Source organism: Mixophyes fleayi, chromosome 11 (genome assembly GCF_038048845.1).
Source record: "Mixophyes fleayi isolate aMixFle1 chromosome 11, aMixFle1.hap1, whole genome shotgun sequence".
NCBI lineage: Eukaryota > Metazoa > Chordata > Amphibia > Anura > Limnodynastidae > Mixophyes > Mixophyes fleayi.
This window is the reverse complement of record NC_134412.1, coordinates 10,850,331-10,873,487: the sequence shown is the minus strand read 5'-3', so window position 1 is coordinate 10,873,487 and position 23,157 is coordinate 10,850,331. Positions and strand designations below refer to the sequence as shown.

General features: G+C 41.9%; 1 protein-coding gene across 1 annotated transcript in view; it reads right to left on the bottom strand.

The window, feature by feature from the left end:
• LOC142107711 (free fatty acid receptor 2-like) overlaps nt 1-22,708 on the bottom strand; it is a 38,092-nt gene extending 15,384 nt beyond the window's left edge. Inside the window, exon 1 of the mRNA XM_075191301.1 lies at nt 22,527-22,708. The gene's annotated coding sequence lies outside the window, so the exon portion shown is untranslated. The remainder of the gene's footprint in view (nt 1-22,526) is intronic.
• Nucleotides 22,709-23,157: the final 449 nt, after the last annotated feature.

Below are 23,157 nucleotides of genomic sequence, written 5' to 3'. Positions count from 1 at the left end.
GCAATGGATAATGTATGGTCAGAGCAGGCCAATTTTTTGGGTGAAACAGTGGTCAAAAAAGTGGCGTTAAATACTTATTAATGCTTTATAAGTAGGTAGAAATAAGGGAAGTATTATCTGAGTAATACACTGCAATGCCGTATTTCAGCCAAAACTAAAAGCCACAGTTCCACATAATGAACGACCTCTTTCACTGGTTCTCCTGATTCTGACCTGGACTGTCCACTTTAAATTGCTGTCTGTCTTGGCCCTGGCGAATGGACTTAATGACGTAATACAGTAAGATCCAGGGAACAGTCTGATTGCCGGTACTGAATCAGGGACATTGTTTTAACCCTCTTAAGCAAATTAGAGTATGGGATATAGATATTTTTTGCCTTTCTTTGGATCACCTATGCCTTTATGAAGATGAAAGGTTGAACGTGGTGAACATATATTCAAGCTAAACAACTATGTAATTGTGAACTATACAATATAACACATACTTGCCTGCTTTTCAAACTTCTGCGGGAGAACCTGGAGGAGAAGTCATGTGACAGGGGCTGTCACATGACTTCCATCGTGTCAACGTAGCTCCACCCTGATAGGAAATTAGGAACTGCCGGAATTCATGGCATTTCATAGCAGGGGCGGGGCTTAGTGAGGCGAAATTGCATCATTAAGCACCACTTCCATCACGTCCGGGAGGATGACTACTCTTCTGGGTGTCCGTGAGGACTCCCCGAAATTCGGGGGCCTCCCGGAAGTTCCAGGAGAGTGGGCAAGTGTGATACATGGCTACTCAGTTTGAATATGTTCTATTTAAATGATGAAAATAATACAGTATTCATAAATGCCAGTTTATTTCTCTTTGTGTAAGTCAGCTTAATAAACAGGGCTTGATAGATCATCTAAAAGAATAATAAAAAATACAAGTTAAACTTCTAAGCAGTGTTGTATATAGGCAAATGCATATAATATACATTGTTTCATATTATCTCTCCCAGGGGCAAACGCAGGATTTGTAGAGAGGGGTTTCCACCCCACCCCACCAGTGGGCGTGACCAGCATGCATGGGGGTGTGGCTATATTAGACAGTGCTTGGCTGCTCTCCAACTCTCCCTATCCCCATAATATACATGGGCAATTCTGCGTGCCCTACTGTTAGGTGCACGCAGTTCTCCATTTTCAAGCAGAGCTGTGTGAAGCGGGGGCAGGGTCCAGCCACCTCAATTATACAGTGCTCCAGGCTTGGAGGAGGGTCTCCAGGCACTAGGGAACCCCCCTTGGTTTTCCTATGTCTCCATACAGGCTATCAACCACATTAAGGAGTTGTACCTGTCTCCACTGTCTGCTCTGTCATTTAACGATACTACTGTCTTAGCCAATTTATGTCAAACCTGGCTCATTGATGCCAAATCCTGCTCTTTCGTTAGGTCATCTGTTAATATGTTTTAGTATTATCACACATGAAACAGACTAACAGGGTGACAACACGAACATGTGAAGGGATCTATAGACAAAGACAAAAAACAATGGCATTCTAATACATAGGCTATGCAAGGAAACTGTGAAACACTTTTATAAAAGCTAGGTAAAGTCTTTCGATAAGAATGTTATTATGCGGTAATCTCATATAGACTCATACAAAGTAAAAGTAATATAATAGGTTTAGTGTTTCTTTAATATGTCGCGAATACCACATTCTATGGATATGAAATAAAAAAAGTGATGTTTCTGTTTTGAGAAGCTCAGTTCAGCATCCTCGCTGGAGAGATCGTCCATAACGTGAGACCGGCCTGATGCATTTACAGTTCGTTTGGAGGGAGATAAATAAGACAGAGTTCCGGTCGGCATATAAGGAGTAAAACGATTCTGTTTTCGCTGTGAGTGCAAACAAAGGGCGAACAAACAGCTTTAAAAGGCAATCACAACCTTTTATGGCAAACAATGTTTTCATTCCACTTCATGGGGCCTTTATTCCTGCAATCTGCTCATTCATTATCTGCCACACATTAGGTAATCGGTGTAACGAGAATGGGATTGTTAGGTTGGAGCATAATTGTGCAGAAATTTGCACGCTTAATGTGCTGCCTGCCATGGTAAAACGCATAGATTTGTGTGTGTATATATAAATATATATATAACTATAAATATATATATATATATATATATATATATATATATATAAAATTGATAGTTTCCTTTTAAATGATCACATAAAGTGCCCATTTCTATGAACCTGGTATAGGGCAGAATATAATCAGCATAGATGTCACGCTTGGGAGAATTTTAAAGCCTTGTGTGTGCATATAAGGTAGGAAAATATTATTGGTAAACATGAGAATCTGGCCTGCACAGAGTTGAGGTGTGGCTAAGTGGGTGTGGCCTTCGGTCAGAGAACCAATGAGAGGGCTGTACGACATGAGTGGCACACTGTTGGCACTCACTCAAGCAGCCACGGCTAGCATTTTTTTTATTGGTGTTTTAAGATAAGGGACTAATGGGATGAAGGCTGTGTTTTCAGTCCAATAGTCGCCTGAATTGATAGCAGAAGGTGTTTTTCAGCTTCCACTCATTAGCTAAACACGTTTAAGACTCACTTAATGTGCCAATTATAGAGCAGGATCCAGGCCGACCCAGGCAGCACAGAGGGGACTAAGGAAGTCTGTCATTGACATCCTACCACCAGCATAATCATTACCAGCTTACTGTACTCCGACACTGCTGTACTCCGACACTGCTGCACTCTGACACTGATGCACAGTGACACTGCGGCACACCGACAATGGCATTGAGTGACAGCAGGTGGACAGGACAGTATCCTACAAGTGACACAAAAACACCACAATAAGTAACTCAAAACTATAAACAGCTTTTCCTTATTTTGCTAAAGTTACATAATTATTAATAAACATCAGAGTGAGGGGCCGTGGCCTAACAAAAGTCTTTCTGAATGGGAATATTTTTATTTTTGTTTACTCAAAAACGTATTTTGTAATTGCTAACTAATTAAATCACGCTGAGAGCTTTGTATTTGCATCAGAGGTCTGTGAATTACCCTGAGGCGCTACACTAACCTAATCTCTTAATGTTGGGGGGGATAATTTAATATTAAGTTTAATTTAATCAGAGTTATATAACATGAAAGCGATTGATAACGTTCCATCCAGTAGCCCGGTGTCAGCCAATAAAACACATATAACACGTCAATGAATCATACAAGAGAAAAACAACTTGTAAAACTGCGGGTGTAAAAAATAGAATATAGTAATTTGAACCATACTGAATGCATATCGGGTTGGAGGTCAAATGTCAAAGCAGGGGTGGCATGGTTCCGCAAATGGCGTAATTTTAGCCCTGGCGAAATGCTGCACTCATATCCCACCGGCGGACATGTCTTTCCTGCAGTGTGTAAGTTAGGAGGTATCTCCTGTGAACGGCGCAGCTCACCTGCTACTGGTGTGCGTTCGCAGTGGCGGAACTACCATTGGTGGCCATGGAGATAATGGGGCCCGCTACACAGGGAACTAGCGTGCGTTGGGCCCCGGTTCCCTCCTCCCTGCTTCCCTGCATCGGGGCCCACAGCTCGCTAGTTCCGTGTATCAATCCCACCGACGGCACCAACATTCTTTCTAAGTACATAATGAACATTGTGAAGAAAAAACACAACCTAGCAGTAAAGTGTACCAAATACATTTATTTATAGATCTAGTTAGATAGTCGGTGTTTCTCCATATTACCAATTTCTTTTTAGCTGGGATTATTGTCAATAATTATTGTCCTTAGGATAGTCCTAATTGGACGGTTGCCAGGATACCTACAACATTAGTCAGAGTGTCCAAGTTATTGCACATTATTTACCTGTAAGATTGTCAATTATCTGTGAACTTTCCGTGCTAACAACATCTTATTATGCGCTGTTGTTACAGTGGGGATTGTATTTACTTACATATTTCTCATATTACTTTGTTACTCGCTGCACATTCATGATTACATTACTAGACCACTCTGCCACTAAGTTACTATGACAGCATTATAATTATAGCTGTAAGTGGCAAATTGATTCATGGTACAGTACAAAAATCTTATACAATGACTTTCAGCAGTCTGGCTGCAATTATCGGCCAACTATACTAAGGTCACCATTATTGAACATATTAGGTAGCTTGTGTAGCTTTATTGGGCTGCAAGAGGTTTTTCTGTTTGCTTTGTTTTTTCAGAAATGTACATTAGGAACCACTTTTATATGGGATAGAATCATCATCGTCATCATCCCCTTAATTTATGTATATTACGCCAGTGAATCCGCAGCACTGCACAATCAACAAAAAAAATCAACAGTATGTAAGTACAGCTAAGTGAGGGACAAGAGAAACAAACAATAGAATCTGCAAAAACCATTACAAGAGACTGTAGGTAATGCGACTACATAAGAGGACACAACTGGAACAAAAGACACATTACAAAGAGGATGAGGAGATAGGAGGTAGAGAAGCCAAACTTGTGAGAGTAACAGTAAGAGGATTAGGGTAGTAAACAGAGACGATAGAGGTGGAACGTGAGGAGGGAACTGTCTTAGGATGGGACCCGGTAGACAAAAAGGTGACTTTTGAGAGAATGTTGAGTTAATCAACCAAGAGTCAATCATCATCAGTTCCCAAGAGTCAATAAAAGCATCCTAAAATTTAAAGGTGTACATCAATTTGAAGACATTACAAATTTTGCACCGATAAGAGATGCATTTCAAGCAGATTATCATAAAAGTCCTGCTGGATTAAGAAGTCCTATTAGAGGGTGCCCTGGCGAAGACTATGCAAATGTGATCTTCTTGAGCTCATCGCAGCATCGAAAGTCTTAACTTCCCTGTCCTCTTCCTGCAATGTCCAATGTGTACCCTAAGTCTATGATATGTGACCAATACATCCTGGACTGAAGGGAGAGGAGGAGCTAACAGGGGAGAGATTATTATTATTATCGTAGATTTGTAAGGCGCCACAGTGCCGTACTGTAGGGAAAACAGTACATACATAAAACATGGACATACAAGGCAGACAAAATAAATGCAGACATGAAAACAAAGGCTATGGAGGACCCTGCTCATTAGAGAGCTTACATTCTAAAGGGAAGAGGGTACAGCTGAAAAAAGAGGAGCGAGTGTGGTTCAGAGTGGAGATTGGGATAGTTGTGAGGGTGCATTAGTGTGAATAGTGTTATAGGGGATAAGGTCACCTCTAAAAAAAGAGATGGGTTTTCAAAAAGCATTTAAAGATTTGAAGGCTGTGGGAAAGTCTGATTGAGCGTGGTAGGGAATTCCATAAGTGGGGAGCAGCACGGGAGAAGTCTTGTAGGCGGGAGTGAGAGGTGGTTACCAGAGACGAGACAAGGTGCAGGTCAGGTAGATCTAATAGGTTGGGGGTATTTTGATATGAGATTTAAGATGTATGCAGGGGGAGTGTTGTTGAGGGCTTATCTGATAAATGATCTGAGAACTTCCCTCTACCCAATGCCATATCCTCTCCTGTGATACTATTAACCCAATCCTCATCATAGAATGCCAGTATGTTTTTGGACTGTGGGAGAAAATGAAATCACGGGGGGAACGCATGTGAAAAATGGGGAGAACATACAAAATTCACACAAATAGGGCCATAGTTGTAATCAGTGTCATGTCCACAAAAGCCGTGAGCCGGCAATGTTAACCACTGTAACCAATCAGAGCATTAGAGAGGGATAGACTCACCTGTCACCAGCTATAGAATTAGAATGTACACAGAGATAAACCAAACTCTAAACAGAGCATTAGAATGTTCACGGAGCTCGATCAACCTGCAGCCAATCACAATATTGGTTTTGTCTCAACTGAAACATTAACAGTGACAGCTAGAAGAGATGTGTAAAACTCTCCACTATGCTAAACAGCTAATTCTGTACATCAGTCCTGCTAATTATAGCCACACATCTCTATTCACATCCCTGGAGGCAGTAGACAAAGCACATATATTACATAAGCAGGGACCACACAGCAGCTATACATTTTTTTTTACTTGAACTCATGTTCTGCAGATAATTTTACCCATCAGAAAATGTTTTTTATTTAATAATTATAATTCATGCGTATGTAAGACGTATACAGAGTTGAGTCCAGGGGGTATATTTACCAAACTGCGGGTTTGAAAAAAGGGGAGGTGTTGCCTATAGCAACCAATCAGATTCTAGCTGTCATTTTGTAGAATGTACTAAATAAATGACAGTTAGAATCTGATTGGTTGCTATAGGCAACGTCTCCACATTTTCAAACCCGCACTTTAGTAAATATACCCCCAGGTATCTGAGTATCAGATGCACCCACTCAACAACAGAAACACCCTTAGACACTTCAACTTGCGAACATGTACAGAAAGCTCTTATTTTATATGTTGCAAACGCTGCGATGCAGCGTTTAGGCTTAATTTACCTAGCTAATACAGCAGGAACAACTTCCCTACATAAATAAATACATTTTCTTTTCTTTTTGCTTCAACATGCTCCACTAATTTATGGTCAAATGACTACTACAATCCCTTAGATTGTACGCTCCTTTGAGCAGGGTCATCTCTCCTCCTGTCTTCACCACTTTTAACTCTGCTCTCCAGCTACCTAGCCCTTCTCCTCGAGGACCCTCTCCCCCCCCCGTCCCCTCTTGCTCCCTCCTCTCCCCTCTGGGGGTCTCCCTGTCATCCGTGCCCTCCCTCTTGGACTCCGTCGTAGGCGGACCTTCCCCTCTCCCCTCCCCCGCCCCTCTAGCTGTGCTTTGAGCTCACTGAGTTACTGTGCTTATTGTATACTGTACTGTGCTGTCTCACCTCGTATTGTAATTTTGTTTGTCCCTGTACGGCGCTACGGACACCTAGTGGTGCCCTATAAATAAAAATTAATAATAATAATAATAATAATAATAATACTATAGTCCCAATAAGCCTCTGCAAATAATTCGTAATACTCTAATTACAAGCGGTTGGCTAGTTTGTGTGTTCGTCGTCATCATCATCATCCGCTACTCACAGCTGCTCCTGGCCCCCCTGGAAATAAAAAATGCTTTTTCAGCTGTATTTATGACTACATCCTAGTCTGAATCTGTACGCAACTGCTCAAACTCCCTCTTACTATATATTGCCTACTTTCAAACACTCCTTCCCTTCCCCCCCGTCACGCCTTTTCAGGAGTAAGGAATCGTAAGTGCCAAAAATGTCGTAGGTCTGAACAGCCGCAGCCGTGTCTGGTCACTTTCTGAGCAGTGCAAAAAAAATGGCAAAGATGCGCTAGGCAAACAGATATACGATTTGCTCTGAGTCAGGCACAGAGTGACTGACAGCTTGGCAGACCTTGTTAAAGGTTTCTATAGCTAAAGAAGTTCCGATAAAGGGAAGCTGTACATCTGCAAGCCAAGTGATCGGCCCAACTTCCTCCCACTTTAAACTGTCATTGATGTGTTCCTGGCAGTACATCCGGGATCAACAGTAGGAGCGTACAAGGTGATAAAACTACAGCTGACTGTGACACTGGAATTCATAAAAACACTTTCCTACTCCAGCTACATACAGATGTCTTTCCTCATCTTTAGGAGATATTTGTGGAATCAGGATGCAGACTGATCTCGGAAAGGTAAAGTCGGATTATATAAGTGCTCAATGCTCATATAACTTAACTTTCATTTTGGTAGTTTTTTTTTTTGCGTTTGTATTTATTAATCTTTTGATACAATGTTACACTATTTGCTCAGTAAAAATACATTTTTAGAACTAAAGTCAATTATAGTATGTGCGCTGTTTCAATTCTTATACTAATTATTGCTTACATTTATTTTTCATTTTAAAGGGACTGTGACGACAAACTCATCGCAGATATCCCTTGCCAACAGCCCACACCCCAAAGCTATTGTATTGTTAGAAAGGTATTGTATCCATAGGCAAACCGAGGGGGAGGGGGGTTTCTAGTGCCTGGAAACCCCCCAAGCCTGGGGCACTGTATAATTGAGTTGGCTGGACCCTGCCCCCGCTTCACACTGCTCTGCTCCAAAAGAGAGAGCTGCGTGCACCTAACAGTAGTCCACGCAGCATTGCCCGTGTATTTTATGGGGATAGGAAGAGTTGGAGAGCAGTCAAGTACTCTCTAAAATTATAACCACGCCCCCATGCATGCTGGTCACGCCCACTGGTGGCGTGGTGTGGAAACCCCCTCTGCAAATCCTGCGTTTGCCCCTGGTATCATCAAGAAGATCAACCGAAGAGATATGAAGGAAAAAGGGAATATGGGGAAGAGGAGAGAAACAATGGCAACTGTACAGAATAATAGCTCTGAACTAGATCATCATCCCTTCATATTTCCATTATACAACTTGAATAGACGTTTTTAAAAGGAAAAAAACGAAGATAGCACCATGTTCAGCACTGAGTGTCAAACGGCCACTCACGCTACAGACATGTAGGGCTGAGATTCACACATTTCGGGACCCAAACTTACGTGTAAAAATTCTACAGCCAAACAATTGCATTGTCGCATGAATCTCAAGATCAATCCAACTGAAGACATAGCAGAATATCTGCGTCAGACATACAAATGCGTATACGCCCCAGGAGAGATGTGGCTGATAGTGTTAGTGGCACAAATGCGAACGTTGCATTACATTACTATATTCATATATAATATAGTGAAATGTTATATACACAAGAGAGAATATTGATCTGGTTATTAATAAGTGCAAAAGTCACTTTTTCCCCCATATAATATGTAATTAAATACAAACACCCCCACATCTGCCGTTTACCGATTTATAAATCCAGCGGGAATCTTTTTTTTTTGCAGTAGTAGAAAAGGCCACTGACGAATAAGCAATCGGAATGGAAATATAGTTGCATGTACTGTACTCAACTCACGCTTGCCCACCCCATTCCACCTCTCCAGGTTTAAGGGGTCACAAATCTGAGATCATACTTGCCTACTCTCCCGGAAAATCTGGGAGACTCACGAATTTCGGGTAGTTCTGTTGAACTCCCGGGAGAGCAGTCCTCCCTCCCGCAACTGGCACACTAATGAAGTGGTAGGAACAGGGGGGCCTCAATGATGCGGTTCACTGCAAAACACATAATTTTGGCACAAAGCCGCAATCGTCCCGTCGCGCCACAAAGGGCGGGGGCCACAATTATGTGAATTGCCGCATCACACCGCCATCGCAGTTGCCGCTTGTCCTCCGTTCCAGGAGATCCCGAACCAGTGACTACAGTTGACAATTATGTCTCAGATACACTCAAATCTATGTATGGATTTATTTTGGAAGTGAGTATATTTGCTCCACAAAAATGGACATAAATACTCCCTACCGACCACACCAGCTAATGCACGTAATAGCAAACCAATGTGAAATAATACAACTAACTTCTGCCCCACATACAGCTCTGAGCTTTATTAAATCTTTCAGTAGAAAGTCACTTTGCTCTGATACGCTCACATTGTATAGAACTGCACAATGCAAAAAGGATATAGGAGGCTCTTTAACTGTATATCACGCAGGGGCGGATCCAGACTTTTGCTATACCCCGGGCGACTTTAGGGGGGGGGGGGGGGGCAATTTAGGCCCCGCCCCCTTTCTAATTTCTAAGGCTGCCGGTGGCTGCACAGTATGTGCAGGTCCGCTCGGCAGTGACAGTGTGCTGCCCCGCTGCTCTGATTGTGTTTAAAACACAATCAGAGCAGCCGGGCAGCACACTGTCACTGCTGAACGGACCTGCACAGTGTGCAGCCGCCGGCAGCAAGCCCCTGGTGGGGGGGGCGATCGCCCCGATCGCCCCCCCCCCCCCCAGATCCGCCACTGATATCACGTGACCTACAGCTGTTTTGCACTTAGACGAGCAATTTGTCACAGAACTTTTACCACGGAGAAGTTCTAAGAAAGCTTATTTTAGGCAGTGATTTGTTTTCTCACTATAGGAAGAACTCACTGGGCCGGATTTATCAAGGGACGCCTGCTGAGCGCAAGGTGCCTTTGTTTTAAAACGCACGTAAATCGGTCTCTGCGCCCTCCCAACTTCAACAAGGGACAGATCTCCAGATACGTGCGCTGATGAATTCGGGCGTAGGTCTGCTGTGCTCTACGGCACAAGACACTGCAGGATGCTGCGGCAATATACATTCGCAGAAGAACGCACACATAACAAAACATTTTACATTAATGCCACCTGTTAATAATATAGGTATTAATGACAAAACAGTTTAAAAAAAAATGTTTTTTTATATTTCTTTTTTTCCCCATGATTTAATTTACAGCTGCTCCTGACGGAGCGGACAGGACTTAATCTATAATAAAAGCCACATGAATGGTGCAGAACTGAGGCAGGATTTCAGCGCCCAGGATATAAACCCTAATTAGTCTCTTGTCAGAACCTCTGTGTGAGGTGTATGTACTACCCTGCAGTGGAGCTGGGGAACAGTGTCTTAAGCATGGAAACGTAACTAACGTAGTGACAAATATGTGCTCCCATATTACATAGCCCTTGTTACTAGAGATGTTCACTGACCCCCGTGTTCTGGTTTTGGTGTTTTGGATCTGGATTAACTTAGTGTTTAGGTTTTGGATCCCGATTTTTTTTCTAAAATCTCATATTTTTGCTTTTTCCTCCCTACATTATTATTAACCTCAATGACACTAATTTCAAGTCATTTGCAGTCATTTTTGACCACCTCACAGGTCACAAAATTATTTTCATACACTTTCAAACAAAGACTGCAGATTTAGAAGACCAAGCCTGCCAGACCTATTATTTGTATTTCAGCAATGACAATTAGCAATGGAGCAATGGAGCTCTCCTCTCTGTATGTTACTTATGTAACACAGTACAATGTGACTGCAGATTTAGAAGACCAAGCCTGCCAGACCTATTATTTGTATTTCAGCAATGACAATTAGCAATGGAGCAATGGAGCTCTCCTCTCTGTATGTTACCTATGTAACACAGTACAATGTGACTGCAGATTTAGAAGACCAAGCCTGCCAGACCTATTATTTGTATTTCAGCAATGACAATTAGCAATGGAGCAATGGAGCTCTCCTGAATGTCACTGGAAACTTTGAAGAACACTGCTACCCCTCCTCTTTCTATTCTACCTATGACGCTGCCCAACTGCACTAGAGACTGCCAAGAACTGTGCTACCCCTTCTGTGTCCCTCTGTGAAATGGCGCTGGATCGCCATGGAGGGCGGTACTTATAGAATCCAAATCTCGCGAGATCCGACGACGCAATGATGATGTTTTGCCTCGTCAATTCCGAGGGCGCGCGAAAGTATCGTGCTCGGTACTCGGATCTGCTAGGTTCAAGTGTATTCGGTTCTCGGGGAACCGAGCCTGAGCATCTCTACTGGTTGCCCATTTGTACATACCTGCCTACATATTTTTCCACCCTTCCGGTCATTATATCTCTGCCCCGTGACACAATGAATTAATCCTGGACCAAAATGGCGCCTTTTGCTGCAAAACGCGTCACGGATGGCCCATCTCACCCACTTCACTAGTGGCCAGGATGCGGGAGACCTGTTACGGAATTCAGGAGTCTCCCGAACATTCCGGGAGCGTAGTGCAGTATGCATTTGTAATCACTTTAAAACGAATGAAATCTAAAATTTTTGCATAAAGGATTCAGTGTTCCTTACTACCTCTATTGTGTGTAAATAACAGATACACATTAACTCAATAATATTATACCATACTTACTTCCTGGGATGTAAGTTTAATGACAACCTGTCACGAGTCACCGTTATGCCCAGCTCAGAGCCACGGTACATTATGAGCACCTCTGCCCTGTTGTGCCAACGTTTCACTGAAAGGCAGGAGAATGATTGAAACATTCTAACAGGAAGTAAGCAGAATGATCCCGTACTGTCACAAGCTGATAATAATCGCAGTGTTCTAATCAGACATTGTGACTTAATGACATCAGTGCCGAAAAATTGATTACATTTATTAAATTAGACACCGGGAGCCATATATATTAATCCTCGCCTAGACGTAATATGACACAGGGCACTTTGGCAGGAAAACAAGTAATCCATTCAGACAGCTGCCCTATAATAAAACAATTAAGTAAAACAAAGCTTATTGCATCTTCCCTTGATCCCTAACATCTCTCATTTCTGTTAGATAAAATATTGTCATTGACAATTTTCTTCATATATTTGCAAAAAGTTGAGCTTAGATGAATTGTTCTAATCGGAAGACAAGCTGCCATTTTTAATTATAGCACTTATAAAGTAAGGGTCATATAAGAAACGTAATTGAAATATTATTAAAATGTGGCTTATCAAATAAAATGTATAAATAATGCAGAAATAAGCAATCAAATTCTAGATGTAATTTATTTCTGGCACAATTTATAAAATGAGAGCAAACATCTGATTGTTTTATATCTCTAACAGCACATCTGTACACATTGCATCATGGGATTAAATAGTAATGAATATGTATTTTTGTATCGTGCAGTGTAGTACCTACTCACAGCCAGCAGGGGTCACTGTTGTCTGCAGAGAGCATTTAAACATTGGTTCAGACATGGGCATTAGGCAGTGATGGGCGACAAGCATACCGAGGGCCGTATGCGCCCAACCCAACTTCACCTGAATGCCAGTTTTTATTATATAAGTGAGTAGGGAAGTTGAGAGGTGTTTTAGGGAGAGTGGAAGGTCTGAGAGGCGATTTGCCGAGAGTGTGGCGTTTGGGTGATATGTGGTATTTATTTTAAGGGCATTATTATTATTAATTATTATTAATTTTTATTTATAGGGCACCACTAGGTGTCTGTAGCGCCGTACATCGACAAACAAAATTACAATACGAGGTGAGACAGCACAGTACAGTAAACAATAAGCACAGTAACTTACATCCCTTAGGATGTAAGCTCGTATGAGCAGGGACCCCTCCCCTCCTGTCTCCATACCTGTTCTTCCGCTCCGTCTTTACTGCATATGGCCGGAGTTTCTGAAGTATTGGTACTTTTTGTTCATTGTACTGTATGGTTTCACCCTGTATAGTCTACTGTTAGTACTGTGTGCGGCGCTGCGGATACCTTGTGGCGCCTAACAAATAAATGATAATAATAATGATAATAATAAAAGTAACTCAGTGATCTCAAAGCACATCTAGAGAGGCGGGGGAGGGGAGAGGGGAAGGTCCGCAAAACAACGGAGCCCAAGAGGGAGGGCACGGATGACAGGGAGACCCCCAGGAGAAGAGGAGGGAGCGAGAGGGTGAAGGGGGGGGGGGGGGGGAGATGGTCCTCGAGGAGGAGGGCTAGGTAGCTGGAGAGCAGAGTTAAAAGTGGTGAAGACAGGAGGAGAGATGACCCTGCTCAAAGGAGCGTACAATCTAAGGGGTGGGGTAGACAGACAGAGAGACACTTGGGAGAGAGGGAGAGAAGGAGGAACGGAGGAGAAGGATAAGGGAAGGGGAAGGAAGGGGAAGAGGCAGAAGAGGCATGTGATCTCTCTTTGATTAAATGTGTTGCTTTAACTTACATTTGTAAAGTTAGAGGACGGCTCTTGTTGTGTACCCAGTTGGCCATCACATAAGTTCAAATGATAAAATTATGAACGTTGACCGTGTGTCACCCTACAACAATAAGTCCGATATTAGTTGTCATTATTCCGACTACAATACAGCTGATATCTGATTAGATGTAATAGCTTACAGCACACCAATGATCTTTTCATCATGTTATTAAATAATCTTCTGCGTCTTTTAAAATATTTATTAGTCACAGGATTTCATTTTAGTCCCCAAAGTCCAATTACTGTGCTATAGCTGCAAACCAGGTTCCTCCAGGACTAGTTGCAGATGGACTGTACATAATGATGTATTCATCCTGTTGACTGGATTATCTCTTTATTGCGGTTTCTCCTGGCTCTCTATGTGTGTAGGGAAAGAAATAAAACAGGCAGACGGCTGAATAATAAAATAGTGAAAATGTTATCTCCCTTCAATTTTACAAGGAGCACTGATCGTAAAACACTTCAACGGGTTGTCTTGCAGAGAGATTATGGAGTAGGCTTTTGTGCATTCATACATTTTTAACCAGTGGTCTGGTCTTTACAAAAAATATATTTTGTTGATTTTTTTTTCCTACATTATATCAGTGATTCACCTGCCTCTAAGGATTCTATAAGTGGTTTATCTGAAAAGAATAAAGTGTTTAAATGCAACAAACTTCTAAAAAGGAAAAGGGGAAGTGTTACCCATAGCAACCAATCAGATTCTAGCTCTTCCAGATTCTAGCTCACTCTATATAATTTTCTAGAAGGTCCAGATACCGAGTGATCGGTGGTCAGTTCCAGATACAGAGTGATAGGTGGTTAGGTCCCAGATACAGAGTGATAGGTAGTCAGGTCCAGATACTGAGTGATAGGTAGTCAGGTCCAGATACCGAGTGACAGGTGGTCAGGTCCAGATACCGAGTGATAGGTGGTAAGGTCCAGATACCGAGTGATAGGTGGTAAGGTCCAGATACCGAGTGATAGGTGGTAAGGTCCAGATACCGAGTGATAGGTAGTCAGGTCCAGATACAGAGTGATCGGTGGTCAGGTCCAGATATCGAGTAATAGGTGTTCAGGTCCAGATACCTAGTGACAGGTTGTCAAGTCCAGATACCGAGTGATAGGTGGTAAGGTCCAGATATGGAGTGATAGGTGGTCAGGTCCAGATACGGAGTGATAGGTGGTCAGGTCCAGATACCGAGTGATAGGTGGTAAGGTCCAGATACCGAGTGATAGGTGGTCAGGTTCAGATACCGAGTGATAGGTGGTCAGGTTCAGATACCGAGTGATAGGTTGTAAGGTCCAGATACCGAGTGATAGGTAGTCAGGTCCAGATACAGAGTGATCGGTGGTCAGGTCCAGATATCGAGTAATAGGTGTTCAGGTCCAGATACCGAGTGACAGGTTGTCAGGTCCAGATACCGAGTGATAGGTGGTAAGGTCCAGATATGGAGTGATAGGTGGTCAGGTCCAGATACGGAGTGATAGGTGGTCAGGTCCAGATACCGAGTGATAGGTGTTAAGGTCCAGATACCGAGTGATAGGTGGTCAGGTTCAGATACAGAGTGATAGGTGGTCAGGTTCAGATACCGAGTGATAGGTTGTAAGGTCCAGATACCGAGTGATAGGTGGTCAGGTCCAGATACCGAGTGATCGATGGTCAGGTCCAGATACTGAGTGATCGGTGGTCAGGACCAGATACTGAGTGATAGGTAGTCAGGTCCAGATACCGAGCGATAGGTGGTCAGGTCCAGGTACCGAGTGATCGGTGGTCAGGTCCAGATACCAAGTTATCATTGGTCAGGTCCAGATACCGAGTGATCGGTGGTCAGGTCTAGATACCGAGCGATAGGTGTTCAGGTCCAGGTACCGAGTGATCGGTGGTCAGGTCCAGATACTGTGGTGACCAGGTGCAGACCCTGGAAGCTAGGTTGTCATGTCTAGACATTAAAAGCTGTGTGGTTAGATACTGAACCTATGGACTATATAGCAAAGTAATATGGTAAGATAGTACAATGTAGAATAAGAAAATAGAATAAAACATAGTAACGTTATAGAGTAATAACTTTAACAAAGAGTTAAGCTGGGGACTTTGTAGAGCAAGAACTACGTCACTATGTGATATGTCCTAGAACAACCTAAAGATTACTATCATCCTCTTTTAGCTTGCTTTAAAACAAGTCCTTCCCATTAACCACGTCAGGACGCAAATATCAGAGCTCACTTCAATTATGATTACTATACAAGAAAAAAAGTATATTTGCATTTTACTGTGAAAAACTACAGGAAAGGGAGCTACTTGTCAAAATGTCACAGTTGGAGGATAAGCAAACAGCACTTATTGATTTCTAATCATCCTTTATCTTTCTTGCCTCTGGATATTTGCTTTATAACCTTTAAAAACCACAGAATGACATAATACTTATAACATAACCATCACTGTCAACTGTCTCAGATTAAATTGATTTCTTATTATCGCTTCACAGTGAATGGACATAAAATTTCTTTCCTGCGTCCTTCGTACCCTATTATCTGTTATTCCTCTGAGGTCGCATATGACAGTAAAGCAGTTTGGAAATGCAAGCAATGGAAGTTGCCAATTCACGTTCAGACATAGGATTAGTCAAATAGTTTTAAAACGAAACAGACGATTCACCTACAGTACAAACCCCGGCGATTATATGAAGATTCTTAAATCGTGCAACACATTCTATCGCCATGGAAACAGATAAACAAAGAGAAATACCTGTGACTATGCACCGACTGCATGTCAAACTACTTCACATAAATCACTATTATGGTTTCACTGCAGCTGGGAAATGACATTGCGCAAAATGTACATCACATGGAACTGGAATCACTTGTGTGTAATTCGCACATGTGAACTTGGTTTCATATACTTAGCTCATATGAAACCTGGTGCATTGGGAAAAGATGCTGTAACTCATAGCAACCCATTAGACAAGTTATTTTTCTTGTACAATTTAGAAAATGTGTATTAGTTTTTTTATAAATGTCTCCAAAGAATATTTTGTTGCTGTCTCTATAGCAGGTTATAGTATTGTGTTCTAACGATTAATTGGCTACTCATTGGCTTCAATTGGCAACAGAACGGTCTACCCTGATATATACATCATAGTTGCCCTAGTTACTTTCGTGTAGGCAATGACACCTAAGGTATTTCGGCTCATCCAATCAGCTTCCTGGCAAAACTGATTGTAGTTTTGCCTGGGATCAAAATTCTCCAGGCTTTGCAGCAGTGAAAGAGTGGCCTGGGGTGGGGTGAGGTGATTAAATCAGTGAGCAACGGGGCTTTAATAACACGATTAGCGCCCTCAGGTTTCACCTCGTCATCTTGGCACCGCCTCCCGCTGCTCAATAAGGCGATAGCGTCGTTGGGCATTGAGGGTGGGACCGTAAAGGCTCGAATCCCATTGCTATGCCCAACGCACTTAACCCTTGCTCTAATAAGTAGGCAAGCATGGCTTTAAAGCTAATTAAATAAACCCGTATGGTAAATCTGACGCTGTCGAGTCCAAGACAAACTCTTAGCAGTTGTCTTTTTTGTTGAAGTGATTTGTGCACACAAGCCTGTTAGTTATCATTTTAACTCCTTCAAATAATTAGTGCAGGTTATATTCACACTATTTGTTTTTATTCTATCTTCTGTAACCACAAATATATATATATATTGTTAATATAAGTGATAAACATGTTCACATAAAGCCTATATCAGCCTACAATTCTCTCAAGGTCATTTCGTGATACGTTTCAAAGCTGCTCCCAAGGTTGAAATCTCTCTAAAGTGGTTTTAAAGAAAAGTGGCATTAAATATTTATTTGACAAAAATGGTCTATTGTTTATTTTTCAAATATTAATATGTTAAAACAAAAAGTAAACTAAGTGAGGCTACATCTGGATGCACATGAGGGGTTACCCTCACAGATATCGAGGTACAGCACAATTGTTGTGGAACCCCACCTCTCCTGGTGCACTCCCTGTCTATATAGTATTTGAAAAATGGAGTGCTGTCTAGCATTAGGTGTTAGTGCAATATGGCAGAGGAACAGCATAAACCCTTGCCGAAGACACGAGCTTTGATTTGGTAAGTGCGCCTAAGTTTAGAAAGTGTATAGGTTTTCGGAGCAAGGTGCCGGCATTTGCGGAGGAGCGGAAGTTTGCACTAGTTGATGGGAGGAGTTGAACGGAGTGACGGCGTTCCTTGGAAAATTGGACGTTGCTGCGTCCTTTGGCGTATGGTTCATTTTTGGGCATGCGCAGAGCGATTTTATACAAAATATATCATGTATCGGCATTTATGTGCCTTAATGAATCAGGCCCTTGGTGTAGCTTCACTCCTTTTACAGGTAAAACGTTTCCCTCATTCAGTGCAGATTCTCTTATGCAGCCCTGACACTGTCAAGTGCTGTTTATCCCTCCTCTGTGGGGATGATATCATACACTTGGCTTACATGGCCTAGGCTCTACACTCTATCTTCAGTGTACTCTCAGCCTTTTAACTCACTCCTCCTCTGCAGGGGTAATAACCCTTGGGCTCTGAGCACTCTAGGCAGCATTCGACCCCTCCTGGGTCACGCTCACAGATGCCTCTCTGCAGCAATAGGGTCTCTTCTCTCTGAGTTTTGTCTGGTCCATGTAGCAATCAGCCACTCCCCAGAATGCTGGGGAATCCTGGGACCTCCTCTTCTAAGTCACGGGTCTCTGGCTGTCATACCCCAGTCTCCTGAATGGGACGCTGGAGTCTTTATAGATTCTAGTCCCCATGTGACTCGCCAAGGTCAGCACTAATTGCTATAGTGCCAATACCGCTTGGCAACTCCTCAAATAATGATGCTGTGGCCCACATCACCACCCCACACTCTTCTCAGCTCTAACTTACCCTCCGGGAGACTCCCAGCTGGAAGAAAGCTGAACAATTGAAGGGACTCTGTGGCGGTATCATCCAGCTGCCACAACGACGGAATTATGGTAAATTTTATAATTTGCAATTTTTCGTGAATAAATTACCTGTCTTCAAACAATAATCTGATGTTTGACTAAAAAATGTAAACCAAACCCTATATATTGTAATGTCCTTTTCAAATATGCGCCCTTTTAAAAACAATCTGTTTTTTTCACGGAATTCACAGACTGCCACAATATTCCTGCCACTGTTTTGCCAAATAACAAATTTTACGTGCTATATATGCAGAGCGAAGCATTTAATAGAATTGTGCAACAAATTCCCAATGTCAACACTTGGCAAAAATCGATATTCGCGGCTAACTGAATTGCCGAACTATGAGTTTGTTAAAAAAAATCTATACATCCGACCCGATAAAGAGGAAAATTGTAAGGTAATTGGGACTGGAACATTTGACTTCAGTAGAAGGAAAATTGGGAGGTGTTGGTTGATGGAACCTGGCCCACGAACAATTAATTTATACCCTCTTAAAATACTTATTTACAATATGTTGCCCTTTTCAAATATCATTTACAGATTTTACTACAGTGATTTAGTGCCTGATTTTCTCTCCTGCACTTCTGTCTACATATGAGCTGGCTTATGTCTGCTAGTGCATATGAAGCTATAGTAGTTATTAAACCAAACAGAGACAACCTGTAGAATTCAGGTGCACCCGATGGTCAGAATGTTGGAAGGTATGTCCAGTTCACCGATGCTCTGAAGCGCTAGGCACAACTGGAATTGTATTCGCAGTCTAAAGCGAGGGGTTACCATGAGGTCCAATAGGAAGAAACTGCTCCATGCTGTCAATTTCTCCTACCAGCACACCCTTATCCTCGTGACCCCTCTATTTAATAAAAAAGCAGAACTTATTCTAGTGACCCCACTACACTCGGTACAATGCAAAGCTTACAAATCAAAGCAGACAGTATTCTACCCCATACCCTAACCCTTTCTTGGTTCCCATTACAAAGGGACTATCCATCACAGATACACTGTAAGGGAGCCTCGACATTAATGCTGAAAAAGTACACACTTTCTGAACCCTATACCAACTAATGAGATATAGTCTTTGCTAATCCAATTTAGACTAATTAAAGCCAAAGCCTGATTGGTTGTTAATAGATTACAGCACATTAGTGTTCTTTAACATGTTTTCTCTTTCCCTGAGTGATCTGGACAACATATGTACTATATTAAAAGTATTACTGGGTAGAGAGAGGATTAAGTGCTAGGAATTAAAACTGGATGATCTCCATCTTGTCGCTGGCAGGACCGTCTGTGAGTACCTCTGCTGCGTCCAGCTCGTTCACCTAACAGCCAGTCGGTAACATTTCTGGTGACCCGTTTTTTGGCGTGCACAGTTTACACACAAACCTCTTGCAGAGAAGCACTTAGTGGCACTGTGTAAACTTTCCGCTTGGCACGCTATCTACAAAGAATGAGCGACACAACAAACATCCTAGTTCTCTTATCAACTGACTGCATCCTCATCTCAAGTAGGAAATGCCAGCATCTAATAAACACTTAAAACACCACATATCACTGAGACTCTAAGGGGCATATTCAATTGTCGGCGGGACCGCCGAAAATCCCGCCGCGGGAAAACTAATACATGTAATACGGTAATTTCTAGCTGGATTTCAGCTCACGGCTCAGGGAGCTGCGAACTGAAATCCAGCGAGTAAATTACCGTATTACATGTTTTTCCGCGCACGATTACCGTAATATCGGTAATCGTGCGCAGATCGCGGGATATTTGGCAATCCCGCCGACAATTGTATACCCCCCTAAGGATATATAGAAATATAGATAACAGTTTTATATGCAGTACCATAGAATGCCATCATGTCCAAAATTAAGGGGTAATTGTATCAAGCTGAGAGTTTCCTGCGGGTTTAAAAAAAGTGGAGATGTTGCCTATAGCATCAGATTCCAGTTATCATTTATTTGGTACATTCTACAAAATGATAGCTAGAAACTAGTTGCTATAGGCAACATCTCCACTTTTCAAACCTGCCGGAAACTTGCAGCTTAAAACATTTACCCCTAAGAGTGAGGTTACAAGATGCGTCAGTCCCATAGGGGCAAATGATTATTATTTTTCTTACAGAAACTGAGTGTATAGATTTCTGAATTAAATCCATCAAAAATTCATAGTTCCCCGGAAAAGATTCGTATTTGCCTATCGTCCCAGAATGACTGGGAGACTCCTGAATTTATGGTAGACTTCCAGAGGAGTAGGTCATCCTGCTGGTTCCCGCCTGATCTTTTTGCAAAGTGGGCGGGGCTGAAGTGTTTTGCTGTGAATCGTGCCATCATCACCTTGTACCCCGTTGCGCGATGATGCAAATTGCAGTAATGCGCAGCAGGGGGTGGGGCCGTGATGACGTGAATCATGACGTCATGCCGATAATGGAAACCAGGTGTGTAATGAGTGAATACAGTTGTCTCTTTTTGTGAATGGCGAACCTCAAACGGCGAACTTGGAAACTGGTTGTAGTTTGCAGTTCAATTTTAAAAAAAAGTGCTAATAATTTCTCTTAATAAAAAAATCTGTTCCAATGTTTGTTGTTTTTGTTTTTTTTTTTTTATTTTTAAAAAAAAATGAACACTAATTATAACGTGAACTGCAAATCATCGAATGCGAGTTGCAAATTTCGAACTCACAGTTCAAATCCGGATTTATAGAAGATTTTAACACAAACTGACTCACGAATATCAATCAGCTCAATTTACTAATACATGGCCTTAGGGCTTGTTTTCTACAAAACTACCTATAGCCACGATTTATCTTTTCAACTCTTGCCGAGGCAGCTCTGCGATACACAGATACCACAGCGATACTGGTCAGTTGAAGTAAGGCTTAATATACTGTCTTGTTGTTTGGGCACTTAGCAAAGCATTGTATTTGCACGATGCAGTGAGGCTTGTCAAACCGTTGCAGCCACCCAGAGATCAATTGTTTATGAATCTCTCCAGAGTTAATGCCTAAAGGACATTGTATTGATCATATATTGATCCCTACAATGTTTATAACAAAATGTCTAACACTTGACTATAGGGTTCGGGGGAAACACATTCTATGCAGATATAAAGCACCACTAATGTAACGTGACCCCTGGGCAAAGTGATAATGCAGAAATAGGTGATATATATGTCTCTATTTGTCTTACTCCAGCTGCATCAGGAGTCTTTAAATTGGGAAAACCAAGATTCTGAGTTACAGATTTCCTTTGGCAGAAGGACCGTTTCAAGTGAGATCTGTCCTATCTCATTCTATTGTATTGTAAATAATTGCTCACTTGCTACGGATTCTGCAATTTGCAGCCAGCCATGATAATAGGATACATTACATTACACTTGCGCTAATTATAAACACTAAGGACATTGTCAGGGACCAAAACTTTTAGAGGGAAACCTTCATAGCACTCAACTGCCCCTGGGTATGTGTGACTGCATGCGCACACACACACACACACACACATATAGATATATATTAATATTTATATATATATATATATATATATATATATATACATATATATATCTGTCTGTCTATCTATCTATCTATCTATCTATATATATATATATATATATATATATATATATACACACACATACAGATACACACATATGCACATGTACACACAGACACACTCATATGCACATGTACACACACATACATACAAAATACAAACACACAAGCATGCACGCATACACATGTACACACACATACAGAAACACATATATACGCATGTACACCCACAGGTACACATGTACACACATAAATACACATGTACACACATGAAAACACATGTACACACATAAATACAAAATACACACACATACACAAACATTTACACACAAATAAACACACCCACGTTAGTAAAACTATCGCATGAAGATTGCAAGTAGTGGGTCCATAATTCTCAAGTGAACCTAACAGGACTGCTCTGCTAGATTGGTACTTAAATATTAGTAAAAACAGATACAAAACAATCTATAAACATATAAGTAACTTACAGGACTTTCCCAGTGGACAGTTTGGTTTTTCCTGCTGATGACAGAAGAATTCCTCATCTGCACCCTGTGTAGAAGTGACGGTCTCCCTGTGCAGCTGCCTGGTCTCTGGCTGTGGGATACAGTCCTCCTGCTGCTCAGCAGATGGAGCAGTGTAAGTTGTATGTTAGTGCCAGGCTGCTGTCACTGCACTGTGTGGATGGGAGGCTGGGCTATTGGAGGGCTATAGACGTAGCTCAGCTATTAACCTCTTGCAGGATGGATGATGACTGCAGTAACCGTGCACCAGACAACTCACCCACCCACTGATGTTGCTGAACTACAACTCCCATCATCCCATGACATTTTATGGTACATAAATGTTATTTGCAAATAATTGCTTTCACAATATATGTTTATAGAGTTTCCTAGTTGAAAGGCTGTAAACCAATACTGTGCAATCTCATGGGAAGCAGATGTATTTGATCTGATTATAGTAGTGAGGGTGAGAGTTCCCATAATAGTTTATATAACATTAAATCATCTGACTCATCGGGGACACTTGTAATAACACATGAAGCCGGGCTGTCCTCAGTCAGCACCACCGTGCAGGATGCATTTTGTATTGGTGTCCCTGATTATTCTGTTGATCTGG